Raw genomic sequence first — 20,167 nt, forward strand, 5'->3', positions numbered from 1 at the left:
ACTGAATGGGGTCAAATAGTAAGGTTATTGAGATAAACACCAAATCTATGTCTTTTGCCTGCACTGTAGCGTGACCCCTGGATGCAGCTGAGCAGGAAAGCGAACAGGATGCATCTGGTATTTCCTACAGCTAGACAGTGATACTATGAATCTGTGCCAGTAACAACCAGTTACCACCACAGTTTAATCTGCTAATGCATTGCTGGCCAATGCATTTCATAGTCGCAGACAACATCTGTTTAATTACGTCCCATTAAATCATTAGCTGATGTTGACATAATGAGGTCATCAGCAGGGATGCTACCGCCCAACACACACCTTTTCCCACTACACACTGACTCCACAGTACAGTCAGTGATGACTGGCTCAGCATAGCAACCCATCTCTTTAAGTCTGTCTCTCGCACCCCCCCGTTCCCCACCACCACCATCTCTGTCAGCCATTCTTCTGCTCTATTGAGTACGAAGCCACTCGTGCCCCTCTTGTTCTCAACTCAAGCAGAATCATTGGCAGTGACAAACATCATTATGAGGCTCCTCAACGAGCGCTCCACCTTTAGCTGAATGTTGTAGCCCGCAGGGGGCTCTTCTCCTGAGTGGGATCTTCGTGCTGACCCGTGTTTGCGTGCTTGCAGTTTGACTGTCCACTCCAGTGAATCAAGTGAAGTCACTTCCATTATATTTGGTCTGAGAACACAAATGAAAAAACATGTTAATAAAACACTCCCATTATTGTTTATTTATTTCCTTTCACATTTCTGGAAAGGCGCTGTAGGTTTTTTTTAAACGGTAAACATAGTTCTATCTATTAAATAGTTGACATTTTATGACCAACAGAACCTTTTTTTAGTGACGCAGTGAGGCCAGAATGAGAGGATTTCTTTCTGTAAATTATAACCATTGAGGCAAACATATAGTTGAAAATCCTGAGGTAAAGTTGAAAACAATGTAACAATTATGCTAAACATTTTAATGAAAACAAATATTTTTCTATTAAGTATTATTATTTGTCTATAGAGAATGTATGATCTCAGGTTTCAATGTTTGACTTTGGCATTTTTTGCTAACTTAACTGGTAAAAGACATAAATAAATAAAGACGTGTCTTGATGAACTACAACTTGTCATTAAGCTGTTGCAAATTTGGTCTCAGCAGTTTTGTGACACAGTAAACTATGAATGAACACCGTCCTTTTTATTTTTAAAATCAAATGAAAAATGTTAAACATGTTTCTAATACTTTAATACAGAGGCGAGATACATACTTTAGTCTGGAGTGTGTGACTATGTGTGCCGCTATAATGACAGTGAACCCATCAACAAAAAAGTCCTGAAAGTTTTACTTGTACTGGTGTTCTGCTGAATGTAAATTAGTTACTTTAAAATTTAGGCAGTTAATATGTGTGAAATATTAATCCGCAGACTATTAAAGACACTCTGTCACAGAGTCTGTTGGGGGCTTAAGTGTTCATGCTGCAGTGCTCGGAGAAAGTCTCCTGCAGACTTCAAGTATTAACACTTTGGGTCTTCTGTGAATCTGTCATAATACTGATTTTCCCAGAATAGTCAGGCATGTCCCTTGGCTGCCTTTTTTTTTGTATATCTAAAAATTATTTCACCCATGATTTACAACGTGACTTTACACATGCAGTTCTCCTGTGACCATTTTGACAGCACCATTAATGTGAAATCCAGGACACGAATTTCATTTTGGGTCACAACAACAAACAACACACACTGTCCTGCTTCTTTTTGTTTTTGCATAATGTGGTATTTTTGGAGGCACATCAGTGATATGGCTCTGGTTAGGAAGCATGTGGTGACTTTGACCTTTTCTAACCTTGGCAAGAGGATGCTACGGCCAACTGTGAGGCCGGCTGTCTTGTCTCTCACTGGGTGCTTTTCTTAAGTGACAGTGCTGGAAATGTTGCCAACACATTCCTTTATTCCAATAAAGTATATCTAAAAGTATTTAACAATGCAGACTGAAAATTTGTCAAGACAACATCTTTGCTGCCAAATTAAACCAACTGTTTTAATAAATAGGAAAATTAGGACCACACTGCGACTGCATGGTAACATAATCTTGTTTATGCTGACGTTGCTCCCTGTAAATATCTTACACGTTGTTTGTGCCATTGAATAAGCTTCTGTTGGTCTTTTTGTGGAACAAATCACGAGGAGCAGATGTACTTGTTAGAAATGGAAGCCCCTGCAGGGAGTCGGTAGCTCAGGGCTCTGGGATCATGTGTTCACTCTGTTGCCGAGTCCAAGAGGTGTGTGACACAATTGTGACAGGTGGATTGCCAGGTGTCCCGGTCCGGTGGCCAGACTTTCATGTGCTCAGGCCGAAATGTCACAGATATTTTTTGCTGCCTGTGTAGATCTGAATGGTCCAAACAGAGATGTGGTAACCAGTAAAGCTCCATTTGTGCAACATGTTTAATAATAATGTTTATACATGCAGTTTGTTAATTTTTTTAATTTTTTTAATTTTTTTTTATCAAATTTTGCTTATTCATTTAACAAAACATGTATTAGTACACTAAAGTATTTAAAATTTGACTTCTAGAAGCTAAGTAAAAGTGTAAACAAAATGTTTTTTATTGCCATAGCTCCTGAAAAGTATCTGTATTTCAAAATAAAGTTCTCTTTTTGATGTGGAAACAACTTCACGTTAGAGGCAGGGACAAAGTGCTATGCAAATTAGAAAGGTGAGATGACTCCTGCAATCTAATGTGACTCTGTGTGTGTGTGTGTTTGTCCATCCATCTGTCTGTGTGGGCCCGTGTGTGTATATAGGAGGCAATACACCTGTAAGCCCTGCACTCACTGGAGCAAAGCCTATTAGAACAAGCATAAGACATATCCCACAGACTGTGAACTGTGAACAAACACATAAACACACTCACACACAAATACACACAAACCCATCACAGGCAGACAAGGCATTGTACAGTGCAGGCATGAATTACCATCTTGATAGTACCCACAGCAGCCACAATGTCATGCAAACGTATTGTTCTGTCTGATGCTGAGGTCACCTTCAGTGAGACAAGTCAGGGGTGTGGTGCTGGGCTTTGTTCTGGCTGCAGAACGTATTTCATATCATGAACACATTCTTCATCATCCAATGACAGGAAAGAGTCTGGTGACTTTCAATGGCGGACCTACTGTTCTGCCCACTGCAGAGGTTGCTGGGCTCAGGAGATCTGAGTTACTGTAAACACAAATTGTGGTGTTCCAAAATCCACTTAATGCAGCAGTGATGCTTTTCTAGGCACAAAGTTTATTTCTAATCCTTTCTAAAAGCTTAGCCATTCCACTGACAGCAAACCACTGCAACTGTCGAGCATTTAGTATCTCAGGCTCTTTTGTGCATTGTCCAATATTTGGTGCAGATTAAATATTGATTTCTATACATTTTGGAACACAGTGAAAAATGTTCCCTGCAGCTGCTCTATATGGGGCGTTCCTGGAGGCCACTCATCATTTCTTCGGATTCCCGCAATTTGACTCAAGGTGTGAAATTATACCATAGGCTCTGTTCCTCTGGCCTTCCGATATTTAAGTTATTTGAGTATTCAGAAAGCCTTTCTCAAGTGGATTGTCCCTTGCAGTAATCAAATTCCACTAAACTCAACTTTCCAGAGTGCTAAGTCCTTAAAGCAATCAAGGATGAGGAGAAAATAGACAATCTCAGAGAGAGTATCTCTTGCTGATTTGCTCGGCACGCTTATCCAAATAGTCTGGCTCCTTATCAAATTGGACCGGTTTATTTGAATGGGACTGAAGTCCCTTTTGGTCAGCAGAAGATTAATATTGATTTAATCTGAAATTGTTAAATATGGGACAGATGGTGACGGTGGAAAGACAGAATTCTGAACGCGTTGTCTACAATACACTGGTGTCTGTCTTTCTTTTCTGCATAGAGACCAATCATGTGCATACTATTAAAGTGTGTGCAACGTTGGGAGAAGCAGTAGCAGCAGTAGCGGGCAAAAGACATAATTGTGCACTTCTGTGTCCTCGTTACAATGTCAGACCAATAATTTCTCACACAATATTGACATTTATGAAAACATTTAGCATCCTACTGCAAAATATTTTGGGAATGAAAATGTTGGCACTCAGCGAACACAGTAAAAGGTGATCTTAAACCAAATGTTAACCTTTTTGTTGCTCTATTATCTTGCAAATAAGTGCTTTCATTCTCACTCATATGTTGCTCTGATGACAATAGATGTTGCATATAATCCTTGCTCTTTGGTGAGCGTTGTTACTGATTGTGAAAAATGAGAATCGGTTTTCAACTTGAGGCTGTCTCAGCATCATTGTCCAAAGCTCATTAAAATCTCTCTTCATGTGCCAGTAGATTGTTAAAAAAGGAGTTACAGCGAACCTTCACCTTAAAATATGGTGAGCCTCATCGGGGCCAAGTGTCAGCTCCCTGTTTTTAAGATGATCGCAGCAAAATTGACACGCAGGCACCATAGATCAGTCCAGCTGAATTTCTAATTATACATATCACGAGCATTGTAATGACGTGGCCTCGGCTTTCATCTGAGCAGCAGGTAATAAACTCCAGAGTATCTATGAGTGCACTACAAGCTCAATGCTCACCTTGTTGTTGTTCTTTTATTCCCCTATCCCACACACAGAGGCAGCCTTTGAGCCTCTGCAGATGCTGGTGAGAGCTAGGAAATCAATGCACTCAAACAGGGATAAGAGGGACTTGGTTTTGGATAACTCAGGGTGTTTTAGTGTGCATTATTCATTAGACAGGAGAGACACAGACACAATCGCTGCCACTGCAGAGGTTTACTGGAGACAAAGAATATGAAAGCTTAACTATATCGTTACCCAAATCAGCATGCCAGAGCAGTTCCTGGTGTTCAGTTTTCTGTTGCTCACTCAGTGGCAGAACATGTGCCACACAGCTTCTGAGGAGGTTGTAAACTTATTTTAAGAATAAGTGGAAACAAGGTCAAGGAATTCTGTGTAGCACCTCTGCATATTTTTGGCGTGATGGGGTAAAGATAATTCAAACAGACACACAAAATTCACAATTAATATTTATGGGAAGAATACCTGAAAGAACCAACTACTTCTAAAGATCTTAACTGAGGTGTTACTTGATAGACTTTCATTACAACATGACAAAACGAGAAAGTGGGCAGGCAATCATTTGCATTCAGCCTCGCCAAAGCCACCAGATGATAACGTGCCAGTGTCACATTTTGCCTCGTTTACCTATATTTTATGAAAAATAGGGTGCCATAAGTTAGCCACCAAAACTACGTGATTAGGTTTTAAAGCGGCCATGGTTTTGGTTCAAATAAGTATTTTTACGTAACAATATGCACGTCATCTAAGTTACTTAACATACGTCAAATAAGTTAAATACTCTAAATGTTAGAAATTTTCTTCAGTTACTTCACATCGATTTTTGCATTCTCATGAATTTGAACACCAGTTGTCCTGATGAAAGTCCTGTGTACTTTGTCTCAAGACCTTCATCACATGATCTTCTTCCACCCTGGTCATACATGCCTACACCTTTCACACCTAAGCGAGGCAAAACATGACACTGACACGATATCCTCCAGTGGCTGACGGGTGTATTACACACTCTTTTGTGATTTTGAGAAGTAAAAAAGCTACTCTCATTAGAGTATAAATCTCATGAAATTGAATATTGAATGTCCCAATGTCATAGCTGACACAATTTCTTATTGAGTATTGGTGTATATTTATGTAGATGTAAATCACTCATGGAATAACTTCCTTAAATTTGAGAGATGAGAGTAAGGAATCCTACCAAATGTATTGTGTAAATAACAAATTCATCACAACAGTACAGACATTTATTTTTTATTTATTTATATTCACCTCAACTCATTAAGTTCAGCCTCAACATGTGAACATATTAATCATGTCTCTCCTACACAAATGTTCCAACAAGTGGGTGGTCTTTGCTCCAGGAGCTTGGCAGAGCCACACAAATATACAGAGTAGCACACATGTGAATACACTTTTACGCACGCATTTGCACAACTCAACCACACACAAGCTTTTTGTTGTTGTCACTTTGTCACTGTCAGTTTGTTCTTTGAAGTGATATCTGTCACAAATCTGGAATATTCATTTTCTTAACTACCATAGTGATGAAATACTCAAGGGCATTGAATAATTTCATGTAACTCTTTCAGATTTTCTTTGAGAAGTTCGACGTGTTCAAGCAAATATTACAAACACTCATACATATCAAAATTCAGAGGGAATTTCTGCACTCAGGTTTTGCTTTGATTGTGTGACATTTAGTAATTATTACATTGCTCCCTGTTTGCGTTGAGACAGCAAGGAACTTTTATGAATAAACTTTGCAGAACTGGAAACACAAACTCTTTGGCTCAGGTTGAGTTTATAAATGAATTTTGCTCATGTGTCATTGCAGGACAGTCAGGTGTTTTTTTTTTAAATAAGGAAACAATTGTGAAAGTAACCATTAACAAAAGAAAAAACACAATGAAAATGCAAAGTTGTGATTCCAGCCAACGATTTTATGACATATGTAATGGCAAGAATTGGTTAATCCTGAAGTGGTCTGGGTTGTTAACCTCTTTTCATGGTTCAAGAACTCAGCTTCTCAAATTGAGAAGACATATTGACTCAAGGTTAAATGCTTTGGCAAGACAGTCATTAGTGTGCAGCAAGAGAAGGTTGGCGATAAGAGAGAAAGACTTTTGATTTTCTGTGAGATATCTCCCACACAGACAATTTAGCCCATGGAACCAGAAGTCACAAGTCAATAGTAAAGCCCCTAAATCATTTCAAACTAAGAGGACTGATTAGAAAAGAAGAGTTGAGTTGAAGGTACATTAAGATTCTCACCAACCGAGAAATTCTGCAGTAGCAGCCGATCCATATTTATAAGCCTGTCTCCTGAAAATAATTTTCATAACCAGAACAACAAACTTACAAACGTGACTTATAGGAAATGAACTACCGCCCCAGTTAGGCTGAATGAAGGAGCATTTGCAGTATATTGAATATGCACTGCAATCCTGTTTCATGTTCATAATGAATGTATCTGCAAATGGTCACTATCAGCATATTTAATTATAGTCACTTTAAGACACTTCTATAACATTAATGGACTGACAATTTGACAGTTTGAAAAAAAGGGGTCAAAAATCAGTGCAGCCTAAAGAATTATTCTTTCTTCCTCAAAACCTGTAAACAGACTTTGATGTGTTTGTTTTTATAGTTTTTGTTGTTGCTTAAAGGGCAATTCCATTCCCCTTTAAGCAACTCTAAGCATACTGAAAAAAACAAAAAGTATTGTGTAACATCAAAGTGAAAATCCTGTGACCCCACTCATCCTCATTATGACTTCCGCTTTGAAAAAAAACTGGAAGCCAGACAGAAATTGGGTTTCTTCCAGAATATATTTAATGGTGGCAGAATCTATGTTTTTATTTTTAATTGTAGCCTTATGCTCTTAGATTATTAATTTGAAATTAAATGTGTTTATTTCTATGGCTTTGCACAGGTGAAGGAGACTCTTTCTAAACCTCTGCGATTTGCAGACAGCCGGCATTCACCTTTGTCAGAATAAAACTTACATCTGTGCTTTCAAACTCTCCCACGCCTGCTGTGCCTTGTGGAATATATACAGTCAACACATGACTGCAGTCGTTGCTCCTTGTTTCTCTGCCAGAATCCTATTTGGGGACTTCACCTGAGCTTTCAACAGTATAACCATGGACGTGCTTCACAGGAACTTGTTGCAGCGATACATTGCTCCCCCGATGAGTGGGAGGTTATTGGATTTACTGACAGACTGAAGGCAGCTACCTGTCAAATTGCAGGCTATGAGCACAGATGTACAGGCATGTATGTTTTTTCCTCTCCAACATTCATTGTACATCAGTGATTGTATTTCTCATCTTGTCCATCCAGCTTCTTCACTATATGAGCAATAGTTGTCTTATGAGCTTCAGAATAAAAGCCATGAAAAATAAGTTTGAAAAGCCTTGATGTGTACATCATACTGTTTCACTTTGATATTAACTAACTGTAGAGATGAGCATTCTTCTTCTGCAACAAATGACTACTGAATATTCATTGTTGATACATTTTCTTTTGGTGGACCTATCACCAGCTTTTAGAGCTCAAGAACATGCCTGTAATTTGCTTATGTTGTTCAATCATCCGCGGCATGGGTTCAGTCAAAAGTCTAGAACCAATTTAGCTCAATTTACAGGTCTCCAAAACAATGAAAAGTAGACAATCTTCTCATCTAAGAGGTAATTTCTTGGCTTTAGAAATTATAAGATAGCGACAGCTTTTCCCTCACCGAAATGAAACATCGTGACCTAGACCTTAATTTTAAACCCTTCAGACACACCTGCCTCACTTTTATAATAAACGTTGCAATGTAAACATATCACTCCTACACTCATCCGTAGGGACAAGTTTTATTTTGCCATAAAACATGACAGAAAATGTGTTTTAGTGCAATTAGTTTTGGAATTATTACTTATTTCTCTTTTATTATTCTCTTGGGAGAACAGCAATCGATCAATATCTATTCAGTTTACTGGTGGGCAACAGGGAATCTCAATCACACAGAATAGAACAGCTTAAATCAAGTGAAGCCTAAACCAAGGATGTGGACTATCATTGTGTTACTCCATGCATGACAATATAGCAGGTTGTGTAGCTTATTAGGCTCTTAAAGGCTCTGCTGTCATCAGCTGCAATAAATGAGCATGACAACATATACAGATCAAGTCGGATGTTCACACAACCATTGCTGGACCAGTTTTGTCAGTAACAGAGTATCTCCACAACAGACATACTGTATGTCTCAGGTTTAGCTTCATATCCTTCTGTCCTAAGAATAAACTCCAGTGTGTTGTCTGCATTATTGAGCAGCTGACTGAGATGCTGACTCTCCTTCATTTGATTCAGACTGAATGACATCATGCAGAGACAAGGGCAAGAATGAATGCCCTAAGTCAGTCAATGCACACCAAGGCTACCATCTGTCCCTGAAGCTTTGTTCTAACAGACAGCACAGGTCAATCTGCTTTCACCTCAATCACTTCCCACCAAAGAAAGTCTCACAAAAACAGACTGTAGAGATAATGGAAACATCAAGAAAACTACAATTATTTTATTATAATATTTTGTTATCATATTATATTATACGATTATTTTCTCAAAACTGATGTATGCTGTTATTGTTGTTCTTTTTTGCTAATTTTATTGAAAAGCAGTAGCATTTAACAAAATGGGCATTCAGAAGCTTGTTTTTTAGCCTAAGGCTGAGTTTCTGCCTCCAAATTAGTCTCCACAAGACACTACCTATTGACAAATAAGCAATAAATAAGTAGACTGTTTGTTCATTTCATCAAACTGAACATTGAGAGAGGGGTTGAAAAGATAAGAAATGATACAAGTTTACCTAAAAGGTTGGTCAAATTACAGATTTCGTTGATTTTTAAAGTGGAAAAAAAGTAAATACTGCAGCAAACCGGTGAGTTATGGAGCCTTTCCTCAAACATTATTCAAATGATGAATGCACTGTTACTTTTCATATCCTTTCAGCCTAAAAATGTGGCATGTGCAAAATAACATAGGTGCCAAAAACTTTTGCATTCAACAATCGGTACCCGTACCTATAACAGTATGTTACACACAAGTCAGTGAAAGTGTTTGTGATTAACGACAATATGTGCTTTAAGATCCTTATTTTGTATGTACCTAGAAAAGTGTGTGGTGATGTGAAACTTCTGCAGAGAATAATCTGCCTTTTCTTGCTCTCAGCAAGATGGCCGTGAAAAGGCTTGTCTTTCTGGCTCCTGGCAGTGTTGACAAGTTGCTCATTTCAGCATCCCATTTAACGGCCTCGGGGCAGACGTAATTCATGTATTTAAATGACATCTTCCGAACAGCAACAGAAAGTTCATTGTCACATGGGGATGGTTGCATGCAGTATCTCGCCCGTTCGAGAGCAGAGGGAAATGAGTAAAACTGCATGAGGTAAAATTCAGTTAGCTTTTCTTTGGAAGAAATTATCGCAGTAAAACGATAAGGAAATTTCCCTCCAGTCTGGGGCATTAAAGAATTCATGAAATATTCAAGTCTAGTTGCAGATATTTGTGTTTAAGGTGGCTATAATATTAAGGGTTCCTTGGAGCTTTGATGTGCCATTATTAGCTGTGTGCATGGGTGACTAAGGAATACTAAATGTTCATTCAGTAGCTTAATCCAAATATTCTTTTTTCCTTTTTTCCTTTCCAAGGCTTAGTTGGAAATTCATTAATTTCTTCTGTAATTATCACTCTACCATTGGCTCTAACAGAGCTAGATTCTCTTAAATCCCACTCAACATTATGAGTGGATTATGAGCCACGGGCCTCGTGCATAAAACAACGTCTGACTGTTTAAACTTTATGAGCTGGCAATCTGTGTTGTATACTACAAGTAATGATGAAAATCACTGTGCATGATTAACTGACAAAGATTTGTTAGCCTTGACACAACTCCGTTTCTTGTTTGGTTTTCCACCCATTGATTATCTATACCTGTTTTAGCCTATACGGGGTCATGGGGGGGGGGAAGGAGCTGGAGCCTGTCCCAGCTGACTTTGGGTGAAGGCAGGGGTACGACCTTGGCAGATTGCCAGTCCATCACAGGGATTTCGTTTGTTTTTGTTTTCCTTAAATGAGTGGGGAAGTATGAGCATCCAAATCAGGGATGATTAATTGATCTGGGAAGGAAAATTAGGTCATGTTACTGCTGCTAGCACAGAAATTTACCAAGCATAGAGGCAGTATAGGATACATGTCAAATTAAAACTGCAAGCAGTGATAATGCGGGCCTTCGCACGCTGCACGTTGGGGATCCAGCGGGTCGGGGCCGCCGGCTCCCCGAGGGTCCGCATATTCCCGCTTGCAGTTTTAATTTTTTTTTCAACTTCCTGTGTCACGGCGAAATATTAAACTTAGCTGCATCGCCCTGGCTATACTATATACAAAAATTCATTTTGGGTCACTTTTTGTACAACATGCTATAGTATGTCTTTTTTGGAATATTTTGGATGACTGAAAGTATAAATTTTTTATCACCTTTGGAGTATGACCTTTTTCTGAACTGACAAGTGGGAATCGAACGCAGTTCATTCTCACTGTGAAGCAACTGCTCTAACCACTGCACCACTGTGTCATACTACAGCATGTCTTCTGGAAATATGAAAAAAATAGTCTTGTCTATATGAAAAGAAAAGTCATACTATGTTGTCCATATTATGAAAGCAAATTAAATATAGCATTAAAATGTATTAATGGGGTTTTGGGGGATAAAGTTTATGGTAGTTCGGACAGAAATCCAAGAAGACACACCCTTTTTTATTATTGACTTTTATATTAGGATTTTGTTTTGTATTTTTGTTGACCTTTGGTTTGGCATTAGTATGACTGCATTTACAACACAAACCCGAAACCATGTGGCTTACCCTTACAGGGTCTTGCCTTCCGTGAACTGTGTGGATTACCTTGAGCGGGGCTCGAACCCGTGTCTTCATGAGGTTGTTTCCAGCTCTGAAGCCGCCACACCATGGGCACACCGATTGACAAAAACAAATCCTTTTGATAACTTTTAATTCCAAACATGTTAAGAGTGCACAGAATAAATTTCAAGTCAGTCTGAAAAAAATTGTAGGAGTTCGTTAAAGTACATGTGTGAATTGCCAAAAATGGCTACTAAATTCAAAATGATGGACTTCCTGTTGAGTTGACGTAATGGTGTATTGTAACTTTTTTGTACGTCTAGGTGCGTTACACATGTCCACCAAATTTCGTGCATGTAGGTAAATATATCCGTATTTCATGAGTTTTTGAGTATGATAATGCCGCCAAAAATGCGGTTGTTTACAGAGAATAATAATAATCGCTTGAATAACAATAGGGCTTTCGCACTGTCGGTGCTCGGGCCCTAAATACATGCATGATTGTGAAATAAATAGCAACAATATATACAACAAAAGAAGAAAATATGTGTATCAATAACAGCATGCAAAAATATAGTCATGAAGAAGAACGGTCTCTTCTATGAGGTTTACTGTCATTTATCTATTATATGACTAAGCGTAAAATTAGAAATGCAATCATAGTAGTGAATGAACCTCAAAACTGTTTAAGTGCTTGACTGAATGTACTTTCCACCACTGTTGTGAACATTCAGTATGCAGCCAGTGTAATGGGCTGATATTAGCCCACTGAAAAGGCTACCAGCTGCTACTTTAAAATTTTTTTTTTTAAATCAGTGACTGGGTATATCACGGTTTTAGCTCTCTTCCATCAAGTGTTTGTTTTACATTATTTAACTAGTCCATGTGGGGTTACATTAGTGTCCAAAGACTGTAAGGCAAGATTTAATCAAGTATGGCACTTATGCTGTGTTCAAATGGGGTTGTATTTACCGAATACCCGAGAAGAGTATTCACAACGTCGGAGCTGATCATTTTCTACAACTTCATGGAATGTGTCCACATTGCCGTTGCCCAGAAACACTTGAATGCCAAGCTGCACACGACCTCCCATGTTGTAACCACGAGCTCGAGAGTTCCATTTGAACGCAGCAATAATCGGCAGTGCACTTTCTACACCTCCGTCTTCATATTGTACTCTGAACTCCATTTAGTGGGTTGCTACAGTTACCGGTACTAAATGCAAATCACGCGCAGGTGTTTTCCCTTAGTCTGGCTGATAAAGACCTCTGTCATACCAGCACAAGCACAGGTGCAATTAATAACATTAACGATGGCTGCTTTACAATTAGCAGGTGTCAGGGTCCTGGTGGCCTATTCTTCATGCTGGCTGTGCACTATCACGCTTCAAGCATAGAACATAGTCTTAGACCATTTGGCACAACGGAAATGTTGGCTTGCGATAGCAGGGGAAACACATGTAATTCATAACATTTAAAATGACTGTATTTAATTTAGATGAGCGAGAGCTACTTCAAAAGTCCTGGTGGATGCTGGCTCACTGTCATTGATGGAATTGAGCCATTATTAATGAAATTTGCTTAATCTGTGTTTATGCAACACGAGTGAACATATTTGTGGATTATGGCCTTGGAGGCCTTTTGAGAGTTTACATCCAAAATATGTGATAATTATACAAAATATGATAGGCCTACATTTTCGGATTAAGAATTTGCTGAAACTTGACCAACGACATCAAAATGCTGCTTATTCTTTAATGCATCATCTGTCATGTATCAAATTATGCAGTCTACTTTGCATAATTAAGAATTTTGATACTTTTAAGTACATTTTTGTGACATTACTTCCGTCTTATTCAAACAAAGAAAAGTGGGACATTTATGTTTCTAATTCAATATCAACCAAAGAAAGACATAGGCTCCATAAATGAAGAAACGAGGAAAATTCACATCATTTTTAAATTAAGAGGAGCTCTCGTGTCATTTTGGGGATAATACCGGGAACGAAACACACCCTCCTGTATCCTGTATGCGCGATGTCCCATGTGCCACTGCTGCCGCGCGCGCAGGCAGTTCCAGACCTCATCCCGTGGACGAGCTTCACTCTCGGATCGAAGACCGACTCCATCCAGACCGCCAACACTTTCTTCCCCTGCTGATGAATGAGATCCATTCACACAGTGAAACGAGAAGACGTGCTCTGCGCCGCGGAAGTCCCCGTGAGAAGCCACCGCTTTTCGGGCTCGGCTTGCGTATATACGCCTGTCTCCGGGCCGGTGCGAGCAGGGCTGCCGGGGGGTAACCCACGCGAATGGGTCGCGGACTTGCGCGCGGAGAGCGGAGGGAGGACCCGGCAAGTACGACGGAAAGAGTGAACGCCAGCGTTTAAGGGTAGCCCGCCTCAAGGCGAGAGGAGAGTTCCCGGGCCATTTCTACGAGAGCGACGTCCGCACTTTGAAAAAAAAAAAAAAAAGAAGACCAACTTCACTGTCGCCGCCGACTCGATGCTGCTGGGAGCTGCCGGGCTTGAAGGAGTGAGGAGACGCGAGGTTGTAACATGGATACACGAGAAGGAATAGACATCAGCAAACACCGCAGGAGATGCACTCAGGTAAACTCTTACATGCTCTACTCTGCATTCTGTGTAAACTTTAATATTGGATATTGATCAACCGTTATTGCTTATTTTCCGTGTGTTTCATAGGGCTGTTATCCTTAGTCAACTTCCACTTCTGAAATTGAATTAGCCCGTAAAGTAGAGTAAAACCTTGTAGTGATACACTGAAGATACCGGCAGACCACCTGTCGTGATCTGTTTCTTTCTTTAAGCAGTATGCATATTTTTGGATTAGGGCTGTAACTAAATATTAATTTATTAATTTGTGAAATATGTTGTGTGATTAACCCTATTTTTTTTCTGTCTTTGATATGTCAAAAAATGGTGAAAAATGTCAACTAGTGTTTCTCAAAGCCTAAGTAACAGCCTAAAATGTCTTGTTTTGTCTGAGCCAACAGCCCACATTTAAAAGATACTCAGTTTATTATGAGGACGAAAGGAACCAGAAATATTTACATTCATCAAGCTGGAATAAGAGGATTTTAACCCTTTTTTTTTTTTTTACTTAAAAAAAAGAAAAAAAGATTAAATAATTATCAAAATGGGGGATTAAATCTGTTGTCTATCAACTAATCGATTAGCTGACAAAACATTGCAGCTCTATTTGTAATTGCAGCACCCACACGTTACATGTGTAGCGTGTAATTGCACACGTCAAGGCGTATATTTGTGCCCATGCCTTCACGGCCATGTGTCGGTTAGAAAAACTAAAAGGGTTTTCCAGTTCACAGCTGAGTTGCACGATTTCGCATTAGAGATCATAACGTTCTCTAATTGCAGTGACCATCCCTTGTACCACGCAGCTATTCTGCGAGAGGAGCACAAATCCACCTATCAATTCTCGCTCGTTTAAAATCCCTGGCAGGACTCATTGTAGTCAGTGATCAACAGAGGATTGGATTCAGTCCAGTCTCATCATTGCTCCCCTTCTTTGATTGCTCCGAGCTCCATTGGTTCGGACGGTCTAAAGACCGTTAGAGTGAGACTCTGCTGGAAATAGTTATTTTCGTAAGATCAAGTGTCCATATGCTTGACAGGGAGCTACCCTGCACAGTGTGATGCTGCTATCAAGTTAATACAAAGTGGCTTTCCTATGACTCTACTTCTGACCTAATATTTATATGTTGTGCCATTTCCTCCCCTCTATTTACATGGGTCTCTCAGTGTTGTCTTTTGTTTCATGTTGACATTGAGCCAGCTGCATGTTCCCTGGGCACATGACTGTTATTGCCCAGATCTAATGTTTAACTCCCTCAGCTGAACTCTGCACTGGAGTGCAGTTACTCTCCTTACCTTTTTGCATTCAAGTGGTTGGAATAGTGGAGCTACTACACAACTCCTTGGGGAAGTGTGCTTATGGCTGGACACGTTTCTGATGATGTCACTGGCATAGAAAGAGGAGGAGGAGGATGAACATGAAGTTCATAGTACCCCACTGAGTGGAGCGAGAGGAGAATGTGCGCATAGACTGAGGAAGGTTGACGCAGGGAAAATGAATGTGTATTCTGATAGATACAATTAGATCAATCAATCAATCTTCTTCTTTTTTTTTTTGCCATTTTGACACGCGAGCGTTGGGAGGAGGATGATCCACATGGTTTCAGTCTTGTCTCCGCCGTTCATCCTTCTTTTTACGTTCACATACAAAGAAATACTGCAGGCTATTAACATTTTACCTGCAGCGCTATAATCCTAATCTTTTATGCATGTACAGTTGCCTGTACAATAAAAACGAATTCATATGGACAACATGCTCACCTATTGCTTTAAAATGTTTCAAGCTGACAATGCTGATCATTCCCACTGCACTGAAACACCACAGTAGTACTACCACTGCGTGTTGTTTTTCTATTTCCTACTAGCACCAGGCGCCGCCCAGTAAGATAACACGGAATAGTTAAATATGCAATAATTGAAGTGGACTACGTGTGAGTGACCTGAGAAATGGACGCTCACTCGTCTCGCTACATGTTGAACCCTGACGAAGGCACGTTCAGCAAACACTTTCCTGTGTGTTTGTTGTACAGCTGATGGCCCTGTCTGCAGCTGTGCTGAAGTTGCACATCATATAATGATTCGAAACATGTATTGAGTGTGTCGACGTGCGGAAAATGAGAGTAAAAGGTGTTGTTGTTGTTTACAAGCTCTCTCCGTTTTAGAAAGTGGTGGTGACAGATGCCGGTAGGATGTCTGCAGGGTCAGCTTAGGAAAGGGGGAAAAAAAGTGAATAAACACATAGGATATACGATTTCTTTCACTTTTTTAAAACTGAATTTAGCCTTATCAAGTTGTAGTTCAATAGATATACATCCCTGCTCATCTTTACAAGGAAATAGATTAACATCTTATGTAGCATCTGCCAAAACAACACAGTGTCAATAGTGGACCCTCTATATACTGTGTAGTTTAGAATAGTGTCTCAGTTGCTCTGTTTTTACCACACTGTGCCGTCCTTTTTTTATGCTTCCAGTTTGTATAGATGCTTAAAGCCGCGGCGCTTACAGACACTTAAGGTTGTCTGTCCAAGAGGATCTTTCATGCCTTACAGTAATAACAACTTGTCTTTTTCTCTGTCATGGGCTTAAAATGATCTCCCATGATAACGGCAGAGTTCAAGCAAAGTGTTTCACCAAGACCTAAATCCGCTTATTTCAGTAACTATTAATTGGAAGGCTCTTCAATCCTAATGGGATGCCTAATTAGCACTTGAGTAAAGGCAGGTGCAGTAAAATTGTCAACTTGTGCCTGAAAACCGTTAGCTGGAGCTAGCATCAGCTGTAAGACAAGACAAGGCAGCTTTGTTTGTCGAGCTCCTTTCACCAACAAGGCAATGCGAAGTGCTTAACAGAAGACATTAAGGTATTAAAACAAGATGGTATAAAAGATACACTGACACTATTGTTTATTGCCGGGGCCTAATCAGAGAGATGAATATCTTGGCCACTCGACACCCGGGTGATTTCCAATAAAATAAGTCATAACCACTTGCCAATTCACTTCCAGACGAGACTTTCTTTTAGTGTATTTACAGTGAGTGCATTGCTTGAGGTTCAACCATATATTCCACGAGGCTCATGTATAAAAGCTTTCCAGGAACTTCCTGACTGAATTTTGATGCATAGCTCTGTAATGGTGTTTAAATAATTTCTATATCTTGCCTCATTATGTTAAAAGTTGTGCGAGGAGCATGCATGCAAGCAGGAACACCCTTTCAACAGACTCGGTGGCTCTTGTCACAGGGGAGATTGGATTGAGCGCTTTGGTGGAGCGCCCCTGGTGCGGTCTGGAGAAATGAGGAAGCTGGCATGTGTTATGTCATGCCTGCGGCTTGTGTGCTTAGATCAAAACACTATTAGTCTCTTTGTCTTGTGCCACTATTTGAGGTAGGATCTTGGCTGGGGAATCCGTTGGCACTTCCTTCACTCCCGCGGTGTGCCATTTGTGAGGAAAAGGGGTGGGGTGGGGCCAAGGAGGGGAGGGGAGGGGTTGGCACGCATAAAATCTTCAGCTCAAGAAAAGTTTTCAGCCCATTGATTTTAGGTGCATAAATTCTTGAAGAGTTGCCACAGTCAAGTTAAGATTTGGTTGATACTTTCAACGTTGCTGCAACTTGGAAATTGCTCTCGGGTACAGTGTTTACAGCCAGAACAAGGAGTGAGCACCTTGAAAATAGCTTTGAAAGTACAGTCAGACTTTAAAACTTTACAGGAGGCTAGCCTGGCTCCGCCTGGCCATTACTCAGTGCCTCAGTCTTTTCTGTGTACTATGTACACTCTAATTACATGAAAGTTTGCTCAGCCTCTCTGAAAGGCTGTGCAATGCCGTTGAAGTTTAAAAAAAAATGGCAGTGATGGAGCTTGATGAAGCGATACGAACAGTTATAGCAAAACTAGCAAATATCAAAAAGCATGGCCAAAACCATATGTTCATGAAATGAACTTGAGTGATATCAGTCTTAACAGAAGCCTACAAAAACTGATACGGCACTTACTCAACATAACAACTAGTTTAATGATGGACAAGAAAAATATTTGCAAACCTTCAAAAACGGCAGTGTAGTCTTGGTCATTGTATAAATATCCCTCACAAAAATGAATAAAACAAGACAAAAATAACTGCTATCTTTATCTTACAGCTGTATACAGTAGGTATGGCTTAACGATTGAATATTTAATGTTGAAGAAACTGTAACTGTAAAATACATATCACATGATGAGGGCGTCATTATCACTGCCACACATCCGCGGAGTTGCTTGGTAAATCTCTGATTCGTGTGTGCGGCGTCTCAAAGTGTGCAGGGATGGGGAGGAATTTCACGTTTCCTAGTACTACTAGTCTCAACTGGAGCATCGCGAGAAAATGAATTTTAAATGACTGGAGGCACTCAGAGCTGTGCGATGAGCCACACGTGCAGGAAAACACTGATCGAGCTGGTGTCTGCAGATCAAGAGAAGTCACAGCTCCGGAGATTAAAGATTCAGCATTGTATGCCATTTTTTTTTTTCCTGGTCTCGCTCCTGCAGAGTGAGAGTCTGGCCTCATTCATGATTCAGAGCTCAGGGGGTGGGTGGGGGTGGGGTGGGGTAGGGTTGGTGTGTGTGTGTGTGTGTGGGGGGGGGGTACTCCTGTGTTTTAGTGTGGATTTTTATCTTCATCTGGACTCTTCAACCAAAAGCACCGGAGTACCCTTCTATTAATACATGTTTGAGCCCTGAAACATTGATGGCAGTTGAAAGATGGGCTGTAGCGGAGAGGGTCGAATAAGCTGCCATCACTGTCGGCTTCTGTGGCTCACTGAACTACAATCTGTGGTTTATCAACTCCAGCTGCAGCTGTCACAGAACAAGAGGACAAGAGGTGTCACTTTGACAACACTGAAATTTGGAGGGATGTTTGGTCTCCGTAAATATGAAGACTCCCTGAACGCAGCTGCGTTTCCTCAAAAGTCAAACAAAATGAAACGTTCAGTTTTACATCCAGACTCTCCGTTGGCCTAAAACACGGCAATGATTCCCTGCGACCAGCTGAAGTCTGAGAAGCTTTTGATTTTGATATATTTGATAAGTTGGTTGACAAATGAATTGAATGTAATATTTTGAAGGTTTTGACTGTTGGTTGGGGAAAACCAGACATTGCATGGCATCGCCTTGAGTCACGGGAAATTGTAATTGACATTTCTCACTTTTTTTCTGATGTTTTATAGAAAAAGCAATGAATCAAGTTACTGAAAAAACATCCACAGATTATTGAAAATGAAATCAAAGCTGCAGCCAGGGAATGATGCATCTCTGACATACAGTGCACGGTACAATACACATCACAGTTTCCCGAGGTGCAGATTACCTAAGGTGATGCCTTAAGACAGAATCAAATGTCTGGCATTTGCGCTTTTTGATAAATAACTAATTCATTATCACAACGATTTTGATATTCTCACTGAAGACGACATCTCGGAGCTGGACCTGACATTCTGCAGCGCTGCTCTTATCGCCGTGACTTCCTTCTAATTAAATATTTTTAACTCTCAACATCGGTCATCAGATGGTTGGCATACTTGTAGTGAACAATGTCAAAATATTTGAATTTGGTAGATACTATTTATGATTCCTCCAGAAACCAACAAGTTTGTGCCGGTGCTTGAGCTGAAATGTTAGTATCAGACACGGGAAGACGAGGCTCTCGACATGGATAACGCAGCTTCTCCATCAAAAATGTCAGCACAGGTTAAGTCATCGCCCAAAAAGAAAGAAAACATATTCATATATGAATTCAGTCTTTTTATTCTCCATTTATGCCATCTGCATTTGTGAAACGAGCGGCTAAATCCGTTGTGGTTGTGTTACCTTCGAATGCGGTTGGGTTCGTGCAAATTGGGTCAGGAAATGTTTAGGCCACGACTGTCATTGCGGCCTTGATCATATTCCAATTTTCAGACACTGGCTTTTTTCAAACACATGAAAGAGGCTGAAACTTGAAAGGCAAAGTTTGAAAGCCTTGCCCATCATTAACTTTCATCTCATACAGCAAACAAA

At 40.1% G+C, this 20,167-nt stretch overlaps 1 protein-coding gene across 3 annotated transcripts in view; it reads left to right on the forward strand.

The window, feature by feature from the left end:
- cntn3a.1 (contactin 3a, tandem duplicate 1) overlaps nt 1-20,167 on the forward strand; it is a 284,181-nt gene that overhangs the window by 198,845 nt on the left and 65,169 nt on the right. For 2 of the 3 annotated variants that reach the window (XM_069689052.1, XM_069689054.1), the window contains exon 1: nt 13,567-14,129. The gene's annotated coding sequence lies outside the window, so the exon portion shown is untranslated. Of the gene's footprint in view, nt 1-13,566; nt 14,130-20,167 lie in introns of those variants that run through there. The other variant, XM_069689053.1, reaches the window with a different exon arrangement.

This window comes from Brachyistius frenatus, unplaced genomic scaffold, assembly GCF_029030835.1.
Source record: "Brachyistius frenatus isolate BFR_SWC_R1_liver_20210118 unplaced genomic scaffold, ASM2903083v1 Contig_6, whole genome shotgun sequence".
NCBI lineage: Eukaryota > Metazoa > Chordata > Actinopteri > Embiotocidae > Brachyistius > Brachyistius frenatus.